The 21,041-nt window shown below is 34.9% G+C and overlaps 1 protein-coding gene across 1 annotated transcript in view; it reads right to left on the bottom strand.

Moving 5' to 3' along the window:
- The window catches only part of LOC145688305 (uncharacterized), a 1,380,532-nt gene that overhangs the window by 1,031,032 nt on the left and 328,459 nt on the right, over window positions 1–21,041 (bottom strand). The window lies entirely within an intron of this gene.

Genomic DNA, 21,041 nt, shown 5'->3' on the forward strand with positions numbered 1-21,041 from the left:
GCAAAATTTAGCCCTTTCTTTAGTAAACTGGTAGTGTTTTCATCCAGAGGTACATTGGTGAGATTTACCACCACTTTCTCAGCTTCGATTCCGTGTTTGGTTGGTGTGGATGGTTTTAGTCGATTGAATTTCTTAATTTGTTTAGTCGTCCTTTTGGTGCGTGAGATATCGGCCAGTCGATCCATTGCCAATCTACTGGTGAGAGATAGCCGGCTAATTCCAGGTGAGTTGTTAGAAGCTGTCGGTCCGTACGGTCCAGCTGATGACGGATGACTGCTTAACAGAGACATAGGATTCCAACTGAGTAAAACATGGACACCAATCATATCCCACCATTTCAAGCACCAATCAGAATCCGCCATTTCAAACACCAATCAGAAGAGTCCAATCATACATACATGAGTATATATATTCCATACACTCCATTGCACCATCATATTCGCCTGAAGATGAGGACGATGTCAGCCCTCGAAACGTCGCAAGATATAACAGTATTTACCTGGCTGCTAGCCCGAGAAGATCTGTTCACATAAAGATTATGGTTATGGTGCTTTCTTAATGTTGTGATCCGCCTTATTGATGAAATATCATTGAAAATTTTAAACTTTTAATTTCTCAAAATTGCATGTGTGGACATTCATGTGCTATTTGTTTTCAAATTATTAATGCTATAGTTGCCAAATTTTGCACAAATCTTACTTATATGTCACTCCACTTACATAATTGGAATTATAGAATAGTTCATTTATTTCTCTCAATAACTGTTTGGTGAATATAATAAATCACAATTAAATTCTTAAAATTTTACAAGAAAAAAAGAATCAATAGCTTTGTATGTAACCAAGAAAAATAATTCTAATTCTGTAGCGTTAGCAGCTAGTGTAGGGTGCGTGGTATAAGAATCAAACACATCCCTTCAGTTGTTCCCAAGATAATGGTTCAAACACTTTTAGAGTTGTACTAAAAATTTGAACCCATGCCATAAGTGTAAAAGGGAAGGCAGAGGGAAAAATTACACAGATATGCTGAACTTCTATACACATTAGCAAACCAAAAATTAAACTTCTGAAATCCCTAGTAAAGCGTTAGTTGGCAAACTTTCTTGTAAGGGACAAAACACAGAATCCCCCCTTAAGCCTAGTAAATAGGTCACTATTCCTCCAAGAGCTTTCAGTATGTATACCACAAGTTTATTTGTTGAGTATAGGCAATTGAAATAGGCTACTTCGGACAATGGAAGAATTTGAATTCATTTTAATTCAAACTGGCATCAATGACATATGAGACGTTTGGTTATCCTAGTCTACAGCCAATTCCAATGCCTATGTTTAACATAAGCGTAATTTTGTTTAGATGTTTAGGTGGTGGTGCAAAGAACTTGTTTGAAGGGGGAAAAGAAAAGGTCAAAATTCTGATTAAAACTAAAGGAAAAATGAATTGCAAGTTACCGTTTATGTAAGCTATAGAAAATTTGGGGAACAATTGCCACATCTCACGCTGTTATTTATGGATTGAACAAATAAAGTGTTGATAAGTTTTTTGACTTATTAGAAAAAGGGTGTAACGACCATGGATTTACTGCTGATAATATCTACAATTGAGGTCAAACAGACATGAAAACTATGTGTAAAACGGCGAAAGGGCTGGGTAAGAAGGGAAATAAACAAGTAGGTGGTATTTCTACTGCCGAGAGAGGTAGAAATGTAACTGTTCTTGCAGTGTCAATGCGTGTGACGGATAAATGTTCCGCCGGTACTTATTTTCTCAAGAAAAAGGGAGTAGCCAATATTATTAGACTAAGTCCCTGCAGGTTCGATTTAGTTAGTAAGAAAGGATGGATCACTGCAGAGTTGTTCTTTGCACACATCAAAAATTTCGCTACACATGTTCAATCATCACAATATAATCTTGTACCGCTCACTGTAGACGGACCACACATCTAGCTACATTAGGTTCTGCTTCTTAGAACGGAATAGTCCTTCTAGCTTACCACCACATTGTTCTCATAAAGTGTAGCCGCTGGGTGTTTCCATATTCGACCCATTGGAGAAATACTACCATCAGGATTTTCAAATATGGCAACGCCAACATCCTGCAGATCTTTCACAGAACATTAACTGGCAGAAGCTTTCAATATTGGATATGGCAAGGCAGCCAATGCTGCAAGTGGCTTCAGTAAAAAATGGACATTTGGCCTAATGATTATACTGCAGACCACGATTTCATTACTCCTTTAGGTGGACCTTGTAACATAATTACGTAAATGTAGTTGCACAAATTTGACTCTTAGCTTCAGTTCCTTTAATTGTAGAAAACATAATGATAGTAAAAAGAACAAAGTATACAACAGTGATAAATTGCTTAAAACGGGAACCTGACTCAAAATAACTAATATTGAGAGACGTTTTATGATTCTTTGGAAGGACGGAAATTTTATCAGAAGATTCAAGCCCAACAATTTGCCATAAAAGGTTAAATGCCAACACAAAAGTAAAGAGTAAAGTCTACTGCGTGAAAAAGAAAAGAAGGTGATTTATAATATATTATTTATAAATTGCAAAAAAGAGCTGCGTACAAAAGTCAAACAAGTCACTTCTCAATACTAACTGTATGTAACTGAATGTTCCCCATAGTAATACAAAATTGAACTATTTAAGATAATCTTCAGTTATATAAGCAGAACTATTAACATCAATTATAAAAATAACAAAAAGGACTTGCCTATATTCAGTCTATATGGTATAATAGGAGATATTCCATGAACATATCATCTACTAACCTTCATTAAATAGCTCAATATACTTGCAGAACACAATCGAAATGGACCAAGGTAATGGAATAGCGTCGTTATATTTAGTCAAACACATCGTAAGATTCTACCATGAATTAGACGTAGTAGGATTTCCTTAAAACCTTATTCCATTGCACTATCAATATATTAATCATAAAAAAAGACAAAACTCCTTCGACTTATTCTTTGACTTCCAGTTCGATTCGCGACTGGAGCTCATGTAGTTCGGATTCCACGTTAATCAGTAGATCCACGTCTCATATAGCCTCGCTGCTGAACGGGACGTTAAACTCAATATCAATATTATATCTTTGACTCCCAATTTAGGTGATATTGCACCTCCACCGTTTCGAACCAATTATGTCCAGTCCAACCCGGTGTTTTCGAAGTAGAAACGAGTAATTCCACAAAAATCTGTTAGCACCAGGGGCTAACTACTCCGCGCCAAGACAGTCACTTCTACCTCCAGACAGTAGGCAAGAAAATACTACAGAGTAGGAAACTATTTCCAAGATAACAACAATCTTGAAAACAGTAAAGACTACGGAATAGAGATCTAAACTGGTACAACCTACGCGTCGTAGCTTTTCTAACACTTCCACAATGAAATTTTTCAAAATCCACAATCACTTCATGAAAGCAGCTTTACTGCGACATAATCTACAAGTAATGCGGTTGTGATACTCTCGACATCATAAGAAGTCGATAATGTTGAACTAACATCCACATTCAAGAAACTTAGCTTACACCTGAATCATTACGTGTCAGTGTTGATCAGATAAGTTCTTCTCCTAACTATTCTCAAGTTACAGAAACAGGAATGAACATTGTTCGTAGAAAGAAAATGAAAGTATTAACTGCAGCATTGTTCGGAAAGAAGTCTTCGTGACGAAACATCATTATCATCTACAAGTGCTTGTAAACTAACGTCTACTCCACAACACAGCGCACAGTACGAAAAATAAATATTACATTTCATGAAGCTTCGTCTCAAGTTATGCCTCGTACACACCACACGGAAGTGATAAATTTGACACATGTGGTGAATGTATTGCTTACTGTGTAACGAACTGTGCAGTACTTCAAGAAAAATGAATGGAGATAAGTGCTTGCAGTGTGAAGGTTGGTCACACTTATAGTGTTCTAATGCAACTCGAGACGTTTACTTTTGTGTAGAGTGTAATGACACGAAGTAAACAGCATGTCTCATCTTAAGACAATTTATGTCCCAAATTGCACGACCTGATTCATAAGATGAGATATTTGCAAACTTTGTTTCAAACTATGGTTTTGCACATTTGTTAGTTTTTGGTACAAACATATTTATATGTCTTTGAGTATAATGTCCAGTGTATCAAATGAGAGCATTTGTGTTTCATATTTTGTATTAGTATCTGTAAAATAAATATGAATTTCAAAAGTGACCCAACTTACGCAACTCTCCCCTACATATATACATATATATGGTGAAACATGAGAAGAAAATGTCTACGAATGAAAAAGAAAAGAAAAATGTACTTTTCAAGTGTACAACGGAAAAATGCACTTACCAAACATAATACATAGAAAATAATGGCTAAAAGTTGGAGGAGAAAAATACAAATTTCAATTTGTGGATTGCATTGCTCGATGGATCGGCAGCGATATTACACTTACTCTAAACTATTTGGTCTAGGAATTAATTCGTGCGGGTGGACAAGAGATGGCGCAACGAACGGAGCGTCCCACAGTTCCGTGTATCCACACATGTGTTGCAACCCCTGTCATCGCGTATCGTTCGTAGTATAGGGCAGTGGATTAAAGCGTCAACAACACCAGTTTGTAGTTAAGTGAACATGGCGCAATTTGTGCCTGATAAAGTGTTTTTGCGGGGTGTCCTGCTGCATTACTTTAACATGCAGAAAAGTGTGACTGAAAGTCATCGTATTTTGGTGGAAGTGTATGGTGACCATGCTCTAGCTGAGCGAACGTGTCAGAAGTGGTTTGCGCGGTTTAGAAGTGGTGATTTCGGCTTGGCAGACCAAGAGCGAGCTGGACAGCCAAAAAAATTTCAAGACGAAGAATTGACAGCATTGCTCGAGCAGGATTCGTGTCAAACGCAGGAACAACTTGCAGCAGCATTAGGCGTTGATCAAACAACAGTCTCCAAACGCTTGAAAGCCATGGGAATGATTCAAAAGATGTCACATTGGGTTCCACATGAATTGAAAGACAGAGACGTTGAAAGACGAAAAACCATTTGCGAATTGCTGCTTCAACGACAGAGCAGAAAGGGGTTTCTGCATCGAATTATTACGGGTGATGAGAAGTGGATCCATTACGAGAACCCTAAACGAAAAAAGGCCTAGGTGAAACCAGGTGAACCAGGTCCATCACAACCAAAACGAGATATTCACTGTGCAAAGGTTATGCTGTGCATATGGTGGGATATGAAAGGTGTGGTGTACTATGAGCTGCTGCAACCGGGTGAAACTATGAATGGAGAACGTTATCGACGACAATTAATGCGTTTGAAGCAAGCTCTGGCCAGAACACGACCAGAATGGGAGAACAGACATGATAAACTTATTGTTCAACATGATAACGCTCGCCCACATGTCGCAAAACCGGTCAAAACCTATTTAGAAAATGTCGGATGGGAAGTTTTACCCCACCCGCCGTATTCACCAGACGTTGCTCCTTGGGACTACTACTTGTTCGATTGCATGAACAACGATTTGATTGGACAGCGATTTACTTCTTCAGAAGATATCGAAACATGGGTCTCTGACTGAATCGCTTCCAAGGATGAGGACTTCTTTCGCCACGGAATCCGTACATTGCCTGACAGATGGGCGAAAGTGGTGGCTAGCGATGGACAATATTTTTCTTAAGGTATTTATGTATTTTGTGTTTGTACTACAGCTTCAATGTGTGCGTATCAACCGCACGAATTAATTCCTAGACCAAATACAATGAAGTGTCCCGTTGAGATAGCAACGCCCAATTATGATATATCTCTTCTCTAGTTTACAAACATGTTAAAGTTATTCCTATGTGTTTCCTTAATTGTGAAATATTTAAAGTAAAATGGTTATAAAGTACTCAATGGTCAAACTGCGATGTACGTATACACAAGGGAACGCAATCACTAATGTGCTATTAACCAATGGAAATAAGCATTAAAACTGGAAATTCAATTCACACTTTCATTTCATTTAGCACTGAACGCCATATAGCTTTTCAATTTAATTCGAAAGTCTTGTGTTTTGTTAAAGCCTTTGTACTGGGATTATGTTAAGTTTATTTAAATACTGGATATGTAGATCTTCACAAGGGAAAACAAAACTGGGGATAATAAAGGACAAAAAAGTAAAGAAAAATAAAGAAAAGTTGGAAGACAATAGTAAACTCGGAATGAAAGCAGGCATTTTTTTCTTATGTAACAGATTATGGCAATATGTTTGATTCCATATGTAAATTATTATCATTTGAACTTGAGAAATAAAGTAAATTGATTATTTCTCAAAACAGCGAATTTTGTAGCGGATATCGGACTTAATCAACATCTAAATTTAAATATTCTATATTTATTTAAAACTTAAGAATGACTTTAAACGAATTGTTTCACTACTTTTCAACAACATTTACCCACGTGAATATTTTCCTTATTTGTTAAAATCCAAAGTTTTCGCAATTGAAATATGCCATAGCTTATTTTATGTTATTTGCTCGGCATATACTGAACTGAGGATGTTAAAAAAATATATATATTCAAGTATTCATGAGATATTTAAACATACTAGAGATTAGTCCTAGGTAAATAAGGAACTATCTCTAGCTTTACTTATCCTACAAAACAAGTTTCGAGTACGCAAAGTATGATCTTAATTTCCATTTATCACTGGAATGAGTTCAGATAAGCTTCGCTGAAATTTCAATTACGCGTAATACTGGAAAATGTTCTGTGTGGAAGGTAAATTCTATTTATAGATTTGAAAATATAAAGATTTTTCTTTGAACATACTCCCACTTAAAACTCTTGTTAGCAACGTTATCAGAACCATGCAATGCACATTTTCTTCCATATCCAGTAGATTGGAAAGCAGATCATTCAATCTTTAAAAAGTTAATACCATTGGGATTTCCCAACACGTAAACATGTTTACAATCGTCCTACACTACCACACTGGAATCAATTCTATGTTCGTTCTTGTGTGAAAAAAAGCTAATTAACTATTTCACACATTTCAGAATTTTCAGTAATGTTTCAATAACGTGAAAAAATGTTTTATTTAAACCATCAGATCACGAAATTGGTATGTGATTTATTTATACCACTAAGAAATTATAGACAAAATTTACCCTTAAAGCAAATTATTTTTAATTAACAAGTAAAAAAATGAAATGAAATGAAATCTTTAAGTTTAACGTCCCACGGTTATGCCGGTTAGGCTAAAGGAGACGGTGATAATGAGAAATGAGTGAAATGATGGAATGAAGAAAGTGGGAGGAAACGGGAGAACGCCGAGAAAACCCACGAGTATGGTGTTAACAAGTAAAGCGTCAAGAATTTTGATGTAATGTAATATTGTGTAATATGAAGTTAACATTCTACTTCATCTGTTTGGAAGGAAAATTTTAAAATAAGAAACCTAAATATTGGTATCCTAGAAACACCCTTGATGTTACCTGGTTGTCCACCCTAACTGTACAGACATTTATTTGGTGAAAGTTTCTAGAGGAGGAGATATTTTACAGATTGTACACTACTTTTCTGTTAACGTCCTTCAAAAAAAGAAAAAAAAGAAAAAAGAAAAATAAAAAAAAAGAAAAATAAAAAAGAAACTAGTCACTCATGCTGACCAAACTTCGGCATTTTTGTATTTCTTTTCTGAAATTATTATCACTTTCGTGTAAATTTCATGTAATAACTGACAAGTTTAATGACGCATATCAAATTGAAACTTTGGGAAATTAAGGTTTTATATTACTAAAAGCAATTATATAAATACACAACATTGTAACACAATATCGTAAAAAGTAAGATACGATACTTTAAGCTAAGTACATTATATTAGGTAAACGTTTGTCTTAGCTTAGGCGTACACATTAATCCGAAGAATATGCGTATTTTTTTTTTCAGGTATACAATAATCTAAGAAACCTTCAGTTTTGAGTTTTAGTTACACTTAAAATAATTGCACATTATCTCTCGACAATGTCCTGTGCTATGAACAACAATCCATGTTACACAATAATTCATTGCTCAAGATCCAAAGTTGACATGGTTGTGGAGTACGTATTGTTGAAGTGTTTTATTATCATCAACAGACGAAGAGACAGTTAAGTAATATGCCAAGTTGAAGGTTAGTTTTTTCGCGGTTTTTTTTTGAGTGGTTCTTATTTCAGCTGCTACCCAGTATGATACAACGCCACTAAAAGAGTTGAAAATTGTTACTTTATCACAGTACACTTCAACGACAAAGACACAAATTGTCAAATAATGTGTTGACGGATTGGATACGGTTGAGACAATCCTGAAACAATATTGAGTGACTTAATCCATCTATCCCCAAAGAAAGAGAAAGTGAGGACGCAAACGGAAGACTCAGCTAAAGAATGGCCGAATTGTTATTAGAGAAACCAAATAGAACCCCAGAATGACAGCTGCTAATTTAACACGTGATTTATTGTAAAATGGACTGCATTTCCACGTTAAAACAGAGTGTTGCAGACTGCTAGAATCTGGAGGAAAAGCTCGTACGTTGTTAAAAAAAAATAAAAATCACAAAATAAATATGTAAAAAACGTGTAATGCGGGCGAAACTATCGGGACTGAACCGTGAATGACTCAAAGAAAGTTTTTTTTTTCTTTCTTTTGAAGTATGACATTTTGAAGTACGGTATATTGCCATAAGGCTTTTCTCGTTCATAAATGGAAATGTGAGACACAAATTTCATTAGTACATCTCCAACTAACTCCAAAATCCCCCTAAAATAATGTTATAGGATTTCTTCACATCTGAAGAGACTGGACCAATAGTTCCTGTTGAGGGGATGATGATCCTGCTAGTGGTGGTGTTTTCCAACATGACCTAGCAAAATGTCACACATCTCGAAAAGTCAATAAGTTATTAGATAATAACAGTGTACAAGGACTCCTCTGACCAGGAAATCCACCTGAGTTAAATCCGATTGAAAATTATGGTCGATTTGAAAAAAAAAAAAAAAAAATCAAAAGTGGATTGTTCAACTAAGTAGAAAATGCTTTGTGTCCCTATGAGCGTGTAGTACCATGACGAAGAAATTAATAATAATAATAATAATAATAATAATAATAATAATAATAATAATAATAATAATAATAATAATAATAATAATAATAATAACATTTGCTCAAATCTGGTGCAATCAATGTCTAAACGTATCACAGATGTGATTACAAGCAAGGCAGGTCACATAAAATGCTAAGAGTATTTCTAATTACACACTATATATAATTATGTATATTACATTAATTGATTAAATGACAAAATTTGATCTTGTTCAGATTACTCTGGACGCTACTGTAATTTGGATTTAATGACTCTTTTCAGTTGTGTAAGGCAAGAGTGGATTCCAAACTGCTGAGAGGGTTTTTATCCGAGTCAAATACACACTGGAAATTGAGTCCAGAACCGCACACATAGAAAGCATACACGTTAACCACGAAGAGGCAGTACGTTGCCTTAATGTATAATTTATTAGAACCTAAATTTAATGAATTATAAAACAAAACATCTAGGTATTAGCACGTGTCTAATCTTGTGCAATTCAATGCAACATCCCTTGTAATTTGAAGTAGGCAAATTTCAGTTAATTCCTCTTTGGTTCATTCTTACATTGGTACGTTAACAAATACATTTTCTTTTTCAGTATTGAAACTATATGGATAAAGACTAACCACTGAAACAGTAGCGATTTTTTTTTATGTTTCTGCGTTTAACGCCAATAAACAAACAATTAAAGTATAAATTATTATAGACATTCCTCAAAGTATAACTTAAAAATACCTCTCTTGCTTTCACAATGTCCTCTGTGCTATAGTCCAAGCCAGCAAGCACCAGCACCTCCTAGCTTATAAGAAAATCCCCTCCGCTATTTTAGGTATATCAACGCACAAGGCGCGAAAGACCGTTGAGGAGATACACAAGATCTGAATAGCACGCAAGTTTACCGTTAAGTGTCTGCGAATCCTCCAACCTTTCTGTTCAATTACACAGACGGGAAAGCGATTTTAGTAGTAGCTTTGAAATCATTTAAAGATCCCATTTCGTAACACTTTGCGCCAACGCATACAAAGTAAAATCTATTGCTTCTTGCAACACGAAATTAATTTTATTTAGTATATTTTATCATATTCAGTAGTTATATGTTCCTGTATATCTTTTCAGAAATGTAAAAGAAAGAATATAGTACTTAAATTGTAATGTTTTACATTTCCTACATGTTGTTTTGATACTATTTGGTTCGTTTTAGATATTAGGGGAGACCGGGACTGGTTGGCAGTAGGGTCTGGTTGACGAACTGCATATAACTCCTTCATTAATTAACATAATGAGCTGCATATAAGTCCTTCTTTAATTAAGCTGCTGTCATAAAAGAGCGACCTATGGATGCAGCTGGCACCTTCGTATGGAATTTGTAACTTGCGGATTATGGCGTCTATTAGATAAAGAGTGTTTTTGTCAGTCTGAAGTACTTTTTTCAGTTCTCCGTTAGAACATCACAGAATCGTCACTACCTGGAGCACAGAGGTAAGTAATATTGCATTAGTTAGATCTGAACTTCGCTTTTATGGATTTTCAAACAATAAAACGTAAATGCCAAACAATTGAGTAATTACGACTTTGTTGCACAACATGGGCTTGGAGTTAGTTGGCGTATAGCATTTGGGGTTGGTTGGCAAGTACGCCAAACAACCCCGTGTGGAGTTTTATGTCATTTTACTTTTATTGTTACATTGTTTGTTTTATTGTTATGTTGTTTACAGTTCTACCCATCTTTTACTTCAATGTTATGGAATAGCATGCACGCATTGGATTACTGTCAAAATTTAGGAATCAAGATAAGACTGTATGCCGGACTCTGAATTTTCTGAATAGGCCTAATTCTCAAGATCAAGAATATTTTGTATGTGTTCTTTTGTTACAAAAAAAAAGACCTAGATCTTGCTTTTCTTTCTTTGTGGAAAGTAGGAAATAAACTGCATTTCTCGATAATTCAGCTAAAACATATCTTAGTTTCCCTTAGCTAATTTGTGAACAGCGGAAAATAAACTACGTTTCTTGATAGTTCAGTTATTTTAATTACATTTTGAAATAATATGAAGAATTAACCTACACCAAATCATATTAAAACTGATGTGGTTTGATCATTTTTTAGCTCTCAACGTCATGACAACCCATCTAGAATGAAAGAAAGAAGTTTTCATATTTCATGATGCAGATTCTTTTAAATGTTGTGAATAAAAGTCATTTCAAACTTCAAATAGCCTACTTCATTGCAATATATATAATAGAATTTAGAAAAAAAATAACGTTTATTTCTAATAAATCCAACTTTTGTTTGTGTTTTGCTATATTTAAAAAGTATGCCAACTAGCCGCACAATATCAACCAACCAGCCCCTTACAAGGGGTCGGTTGGCATACTCCATTTTAAAAGAAAGAAAAAAAATATTTCTCGTACACTGTAAGCAACAAAACAAAAGCAAAAACTGAATTTATTAGAGGAAACATTGGACTGTCCGAACACATCCATTACATTGCGATACAGTGCACCATCTGCTCATAAAAAAGAATGAAAAGTTCTCCAACCAGCCCCGGTCTCCCCTACTCTCTAGAATAGAGCAGATGAATTAAAGTGGGGCTAAACAAAATAAATTATTGATCTGTATTTTCGTCTTGAATCAGCAACGAAGGCATATAAGACGAGACCTGCATTTAGAGTTTGATCTGATCACAGTAGTGTGTTTGATCCGGAACCTAATTAACCATCGGTACGCACTTTGGCTACTAGACTAAAAGGAAAGCTAAAAAAAGGAAAAAAATGGTAATTTGTGACCATAATTTTCTGATGATTATGCATTGTGCTTTTATATCTCATTTTTATTGGTATGTTCAAATTTAATGCCGGATTCAAGTTTTCGTGCGTCAGTGTACAAGTCGAAAATGTAACGTCTATTCTAATATGTTGTTCAGAAGATGAAAAAAGGGGGGTTAGAGTATCCGAGGCCTATCTAGTGAAGATGTTGAGAGACAAAACCTAGAAAATAAATCTCGAATTTATACTGTACAAAACTATATTCCAAATCAGTTTCGATGTTTTCCATTCATTTTTTTTTAAAGTAAATAAGATACATTCCTTCGAAGTTTATCTTCTTGAGTTCGGCCTTCGTAGTTTTAAGTAAGATACTTAACTTACAACTTGTCGTAGATATCGTAAAGACCGTATTTATACATACGTGATAAAATATCAAAATATAATGCATATTCTATCGAGAAATGCTGTTGCACTGTAAATATTTTATCTTTATCAGCTTCAGTAAATACTCTCATAATACTCTCATAATACTCTCATACTCCGATAAGCTACTATAATGAAAGTGATTTTTGGAATTTCGTTAGTATTTTATTTAGTTTCATAATAAATCCCCTGAATTTTCGTAGAACTAGAAGCATTTTAGTCTTCGCAAAAAAAAAAAAAAAAAAAAAAAACTGTTGAAAGTGGCAACGTGATTGAAATAAATTATCGACATCCGAAAACGTGTTTAACCCTTCAATGTACCGTGTAGCTAATTAACTACACGCTTAGTTCTTGCGTATAAATCTCATAATAGCTGCTTCTTTTCGTAGTTGCATTTTGTCGCAGCTTGTATACATATCCGATAATACTGTGAAGACCTCTAAAGAACGGAAGAACTGAGTTTCCATTCATTACAAAACTTTCTGTGGAAATGTAATTGTATCTTACTCTTAGTTATTTTCTAGTAAATATACAGCGTGATTCAAAATGATGTGAACGATTACAACTCCTTATAACAATTTTATTAATCATCCAAATAGCTTCAAATCTTACAGTTAAATGCTCTCCAAGCTTTTGTGATAAAAAATAAAAATAGTACATCACAAATGTTCTATGTGGGCCCCCTTTGTTAGCCTGCATACATCTATCCGGCATTCCAATTCCGCCCAGACTCGTTTCAACATGTTTGCATCAACAGTTTGTACTCTGCAGTGATGCGCTCTTTCAGTTCATTCATATCTTGTGGTAGAGGGGGTTTGTATACAATGTCTTTTAGATGTCCCCACAGAAAAAAAAATGCAGTGGATTAAGTCCGGTGATATTGGTGGCCAACGTAGAAGCTGGTGAGCATTTTTACCTGACCGCCCAATCCAGCGGTGTGGCAGTCTGTTGTTGAGGAAATTTCTGACATTTGATGAAAGTGACCTAGAGCTCCATCCAATTGATAGATGATGTTTGCACTGTCATGTTCGAGCTGTGGCATAAGCCACGTAGTAAGCATTTGTAGAAATATTTGTCCAGTCACAGTTCCTTCCTCAAAGAAGTACGGACCATAAACTTTTGAAGATGAAATTGCACAAAACACATTCGTCTTCGGTGAATCACGCACAATTTCCCAGATTTGATGAGGCTTCTCAGTTCCCCAAATGCAAACATTTTGTTTATTCACTCTTCCTGTCACATGGAACGTAACCGCATCACTGAAACAAAGTTTGCCCAAAAAATCATCATCAACACTGCACAACTCTTGAAATGACTCACAAAAAGTCTTGCGACACGTGTGACCATTAGGTGTTAAGTGTTGTAACAACTGCACTCGATACGGTGTTTAAATGTTACACTACACGTCAAACAGTTGTTTGAGGCATTTGAAGCTCTTTGCTAACTCTCCTTGTTGACTTTTGTGGGATGCGTTGAAAACAGGTTCGAACCCTTTCGACATCTGCCTCAGAAGTAGACGGCCTACCGGGCGATTTTTCTTTAGATAGATAGATAGATAGATAGATATAAATGTAGATAGATAGTTGAATGCGAATGGAGATAAGGCGAAGATCAGTTGTTTGTGTAGGTATATCCAACATAGTACCTGGCTCTGGCAGTTCAGTTACACCGTGAACTTGCGTAAGAACAGAATGAACATGAGACCACAGAGCGTCATAAAAATGTGTATGCTGTACGAGTTCAAACTGGAGTCAAACGTCGCTACAGCGGGGCGGAATCGGGAGGTCGTGGTTTCTATTCCCGCTACCAACCATCCTGACTGGGTTTGTTCTAGGATTTTCCTCAGTCCTACCAGACAAATGCCTACTAAATAGGCCCTGGTCAATACCTTCTCAAATCCTTTCCATTGTTGTTGATTAGATATCCAGTATAAAATGGCCTCTGAGCTGTTTCTGGTGATTGTTAAATAAATAAAATAAAATAAAATAAAATAAATGCACAGCTTGGGAAAAAGGAAAAATAGACAAAGACGAAGTCAAGAACCAGGCAAATGTCGGAATGGTACCTAACTTATAGGCCTCAAGCAGTCTCCTTTCCAATGCTTTTAACGAAAGACGTTATCCCTGCATCTTCGTTATGAATCGGGAGATGCCATAACAACCTTTATAATGTGAAATAAATAAATAAATAAATAAATGTATGTCCTTCTCTGAAGTAGTAGCAGGCAAGTTAACATCTCTGGATTTTTCTTTGCTAGTTCTCGATGTCTTTGCTTCTACATTTTCATCAAGGAATTTACACAACTATTGTCTCCTTTCCTTTTTAATCAATTTTCTAACACTTTGGACATCTTGCAAATTGCGAAGCAACTCTTAATTCGTCAACCGACGAAGAAATTTAAACACTACTAAGCAAATATTTTTGAAATGGTGGCTGTACTGAAATGATCAAATTTGGTGTGACATGCTGATGCGCTACTAGTCTTTCCTGACTTTTGTTTTCTACCCCCTCCTGTTAAGAAATTTCCTTCAAATATCCTTTATCTGAACAAAAACGAGAGAACGATAGGTCACCTGTTTTGTTAATTTTGTGGAGGTCAACGATTCCTTGGCGAAAATACATTCATTGATTTCCTCTTAACCCTTGAACTAAAATAAAGACTATATTGTTTCGAAACCACCTTCCACGATTAGAAAGGAACTGGTTGGATTCCATATTGCCTCCCTCAAATTGTATCTAATTAGCAGACTTTGAATTTGGATCAAAGAAAGTGTAGAAACTGTGGCAATTGTGTCAAAACAGAACAACTTCAATGTCACCACATGACGGTAAGCCCTACTCCTCACCACTCAACTCTATCTCTCAGTGATCTTTAGAAACAAAAGAGTTTCCAAGAAAAGCATTTGGAAGCAGCTTGGCTTTATTTTATTATAATAGCAGAGGTCACCTTTAAGAAGGTAGAAACAGCGCATGTGACATCATGAGGAAAAAGCACTGCAAGTTGAGTGCTGTTTTCCATTATAATTAGAAGGGATTCTAGGTCGATTCTCACCCCCCGAAAACGCAAAGATTTTAAAAGAATTTAGACATTATTCTGAACAGCTTGAAGATTAGCTGCTTTGTGGGATTTTTTTTTTTTTATTTTGAAAAACAGTATATGTTTGTTCCAATTAAGTGCATTAGCAGTTGTTGTTTGTTCCAATGAAGTGAAAATACTATGGATCGAATGTAGCGTATACACGCGTACTTCCTAAAGTTTAGGTGGCTATACGATAGCTTCCAAAATTTAGAGGTGGGTATACGCCGTATAGCCGCGTATACCCTCCATTACATATCTGCCCAAAACTATTTAAATTAATACATTGATATGTAGTTTAGCGCAGAATCCAACTTCATGTTCTTCTATCGGTCTTTCATATTAAGAGCAATGAGATGATCATTCAGTCACAAATAACTTATTACCAAAGTTCCGTCAGACAGGAAATAACTCTACAAAAATAACCGAATTAAGTGAAACTTTTGTGCACCTACATCCCTCAGAGAGCGAAACATTCACTATGAATGTTAGTAGTTACCCAGGTAACATATCACTGAAGTCAAAATGTGTGTGAGGAACGAAAATCAATCACGACTGACTAATAATGCTAATGCTTTAACATCGTATCCTTTATACCTACCCAGACAATATTGTATTGTCAGTGCAAATTGGCTTCCTTAAACTAGTCCTCTATTCTCTCACAATGCATTGTATTATTGTATGCAAACATACATTGTGATTTTGAGCAACATAACCATGTCTTATGCAAAATACACAGTTATCCATTAGTTACAATAAAGCTCCTTGTTTATAGTTTTCAGATATTACAGCGCTGTCGCGTAGTTTATAGATTGTAAATATGAGTAGCAACTTTAGTAATAGCAGTACAGTTTAAAATCCGTGGTATGCAGTCAAACTTCTTTTTAACTTTTTATTTAAGAAACAATCGCATTGGTCTCAATAATAATAATAATAATAATAATAATAATAATAATAATAATAATAATAATAATAATAATAATAATAATAATAATAATAATAATAATAATAATAATGATAATGACAATAATAATAATAATAATAATAATAATAATAATAAGAAGAAGAAGAAGAAGAAGAAGAAACAAAAAATGACAGAAGAAATCAGAATGCTAGATGTTTAGTTTCGTCTTCAAAGGGTCAAATATTTTCATGTGACTTTTGAATCTTTTAGATAAGCTTTCATTTCATTTTTTTAAAGCATATTTACATTTACATACACAAGGGCTAATAATCTTCATTATTAGTATTTATTAAGACATTTTCTGGGACAAAATTTAAGGAATATAATTACTAATTGTTATGTTTAAAGAATCTAATCCCGCTATTCGCGTAGCAGGAGTGAGAGAAAGCTATGCAAATGTATCAGAGAAGATGAACGGTTAAAACCAAAGACTTTTCGATTGCAAAGAGAAACTCATTCTTGCAAGCGAAGACATTAATACATTGTTGCTAATGGTGATGTTCTGATCTCAAATCCCATCATTAAAAAGAAAAAAAAGAAGAAAGAAAAACAAATTTTATAGATTAGTAAACCCGAAGTTTCATTGACACGGAAATACAACGTCTACCTCGTCTGATTTGGATTATCATTGCTAGTTTGTTAGTTTGTCCTATGCAAAATGATGTTATAATATTAATCCAGCACGATTCTATTTCAATTAGTCAACTTTAACGAAATGTGGAGTATTCTCCATAAGTATCATTTCCATTGTATGAGATCGAAATCCGTCTAGGTAAATTTACCTCAAATAGGAAGTTCAATCTTATAATCGCATAAGAAAAAAAAACTTGTCGACGATGATAATTTTGTCCCTTTCAGCATCCAGGCTACAAGTGACGTGGATCTATAGCTTGACATGAAATTCGAACCACATGAGCTCCCGCCAGGAATCGAAATCATGTCTCTCACGACAAAGGCGAAAACGCTACATCTATAGCTACGACGGAACTTTTATTGATGCTACCCAATAATTTCGTCACTTGGGTACGAAATCAATCAGAAATTAATGAATGAGTTTATTCAACCAATTTAGTAGCAAATACTATAAATATATAGTAAACATATATAAAATTATATACGAAATGTATGCAAATGTTTTGATACAATATGATGTTCATTTTATTTCAGATAATGCAATTATCTCTACTACTTGGAGTGGAACAGGTTACTCAAGTAATCATTTAAGGGTCATCTTCTATGCAGATATATATTAGGGTGCTGATATATATTTGGGGGTAATTTTGACTTCCCAGGTTTTCTTGTTTGTTTGTTTGTTTCACTCCCTAAAATTGTTCCATACCTGATGAAATTGACATGTGATTTATAAACGTAGCTAAAATGAATAATATTAAATGTCGTCCTGAACGACCTCTAGTTTTGAATGCAGTTATAGTTTAGAATATGAGACAAACATGACTTGTAATTTTGGAATAGTTAGAGGAGTAACACCATATCTTAACTTGGAATAATGGAGAAAGAACCGCATCTATTCTTGTAGAATACAATCACAACTGCTATCTTGAAGTTCGTTATTCAAGTACTTTTTGTTTTTCAATAGGAAAAGGATCACGCATTTAGATATTACTTCGGAGTAGGGTTCACCTCAAACGCACAGTTAACGTTAATTCCAACTTATCAATAGTTATTTAATAATTGTCATCTTCATAATTTCTGTTCATTAGCTTACATTTGTCTTTTCAAACTTACAAGACACCTTAGCTTCATTTTGTACACTGTAAATGCATTTAAAACTTGACCACTATTTAATAGTATCCAATTGAATTTTATTTTTCTTAATCATGGATTACTTTGGTCTGATATTGAAGAGTTTCAGGAGATGAGACTCAAACTCGGAGATTGTAAAATAAGGACCATCATATTATATAGGTTTCAGAATCATGAGGTGCGTCCACAACAATTTTTTTAGAAGGAGTTTGACTACGGGCCTATGATATAAAGTACTCGCCAACTACCTTCATAAAAATTGTTGCGTGTGTATCTTAGGATTCTAAAACATGTATTTTTCGATAGAGTATATACTAGTTCCTAAGTGAAGTCTTGACAAGACTACAGTAGGTCCCATAGTTTTGGAGGTATGGACCTTTAGAATTCATTTTTTCATGTTTTCGGTAGCCTATAGCACGTAAACGATGGGATTTCGCCCTATGTTTATTGGAACTTGTTTGTTTGTTTTATTCTCATGAATCACTCCTCTGCTTTTATATAACGAATTTAGCGCCATACTGTATATATATACCAGGAGTTCTAAAATAGCACCCACCGACTACAGAGCACTAGGTATTCTAGAAATCTAAATAAAGCGAAAAATATATAATTGTATACCATCCAGGTTTTCGTCCGGAAATACGAATTGCACTATGTGACAACGTTGCAGATAAATAGCCATAAAGTAGATATAACCAATCCATCAAACAGTAACATCAGTTCTTTCCAGATGACACTTAAAGTCGATAAACGTTGACAGTAGCACAACTTATTAGTGCAACAATTGATGTATTTGTTTAATGGATTTGTAAAGCGGTGTCAATGATTCCATGTTAACTAACGATGTTGTTACACCGCGAATTTTTTGATTCAGTATAGTTGCTGAAAGAGGCAACAGGGGGTATGCAATAATATAACATAGCATTTTCCCTTTGTTTTGACCTGAAGAATAGTGTTTTGTTATCCTCCGTGGGCGCCATTTTTAAAACGTCCGACATATCTATCCTTTGACCAAATCTAATTATCATTTAGAACTACATTTAGATAATTATAGCAGTTGAAAAATCGCTCTGAATTATCCTGAGCTATTTTGAGTACGTTTAAAAATTGAATACTGCAAGGATAGAATGGAATATTCAGTGAAAGATACTATATTAGTTTTTTTTTTTTTTTAATATTTTCCCTTTTGCTATTTAACAGAAACAAAGCAAAGATTTGATTAAATAAACTGCGTGAAAGAAATACTAAGACTAACCTCCTTGGCTTCGATGATTTGTGACAACAGTAATATCCTCCATTTTGTGTCACATCAACAAACTACAGGATATTACGTTTCAATTGACTGTAGAGAGTCGGTTTGTGCAATGATTTATATCGCGGGAAAATATTTCGGGTTAATCCAAGTCAGAACACTGTAGAAAGAAGGACTGCAGAAACATTGTGTTTATATATTATCTGTAAACGTACTACTGCGCGTTAGTCCAGGAAGTGGTTAAATAAACGCATACGCTCCACAACAAATTTGATATATATAATCCAACCCTGGGTTTAGAAGTAAATGCAGACTAAACTAAATACATGGAAGTTTGTCGGGAACGTAATACGGTAAATTATGGATGCGTTAAAATATCAATTAATGTTTTTGATAAAGAATACCTTCAAATATCTAGGGTCAGTATTAAGAGACGAAAACCATATTCATGAAGAAGTAAATGTCGACTGAAAGCAGGGAATTCGCGTTATTGTTCAGCTCAAAATATCTAGTCGTCGCGAATTATGTCGAAGAATTTGAAGCTTAAAACATATAAAACGATAATCTTATATGTTGTCCTGTATGATTGTGAAACGTAATCGTTTACTCTGAGGGAAGAACTTAGATTGAAAGTGTTTGAGAACAAGATCCTGACGCGAATATTCAAACACAAGAGGAACGGGAATGTGGAATGGCGGAAACTTCATAACGAGAAACTTGCATAATTTGTACCGTTACCAAACATTGTTAGGGTAATCAAATCTAGCAGGCTCAGGTGGGCAAGCCATATAGCCAGAATTGAAGAAAGTAGGAACGTTTCCAAAGTCTTAGCTGGAAATCCAGTCGGAAAACGACCATCAGGGGAACCTAGGACGGGAGGACAATATTAAGATGAATCTCACAGAAATAGAAATGCAAAGAAGAAACTGAAGTCAGTTATCTAAGGATAGAAACCAGTGGCGACCTTTCGTGAACGCGGTGTTGAATCTGCGGGTTCCATAGGCCATAGAGTTACTTAGTTTATATATTATATAACAATTATTTTTGGATCAAAAGATCCAATATATTTAAATCAAAAAGTTTCTTGTACGCCTCATATCTGGAGAACTACATACAGTGTAGTCGAACCTAAACTATCACTTAACTCGGTATTGAGTGCTTACTCCGTAGAAAATACGAAAACTCGATTTAGGGTCCATTCAAGAATTTTGTGCCCCCGGATCCAAGGGATCATTACTAAAATTTTTGTTTAAAGTTATATTAGGTATAATGATGGAACTTATTGGTTGATCTTACAATTAAAGAGAAGAGGTGGATTTCAATCCATCTTTAAAAAAAGTGTGTAACTATATTTCTATTAGAATGCATTTGAATTTTTATGAATTATTTGTATGATTCTTTTTTCTCTTTTTATGAATCTTTACCTGCAAGTGAGTGGAAAAATGTAAGGTGTGTTCTCACTCGCTATACAGTATCCATAATATTGTCTGGGAACAGTAAGCTACGCATGCCTCCGGTTTTCATTTAAATCAGGCATTGTCAACAGCCGGTCCCCCCATTACGGGGCATATTGCGTACAAGATAGCCCCCCAAATGTCAACCCCTCTTTCTCGAAAACTATCAGGGTACAAACAAAACTTTTTGCTGTACAAACAGTACAAACGATTTGCTTTCAAATGGTGTATTTTAATTTTTTGTGCTGTGAT

This window comes from Thermobia domestica, chromosome 6 (genome assembly GCF_964235325.1).
Source record: "Thermobia domestica chromosome 6, izTheDome1.hap1.1, whole genome shotgun sequence".
In the NCBI taxonomy this organism is placed as follows: domain Eukaryota; kingdom Metazoa; phylum Arthropoda; class Insecta; order Zygentoma; family Lepismatidae; genus Thermobia; species Thermobia domestica.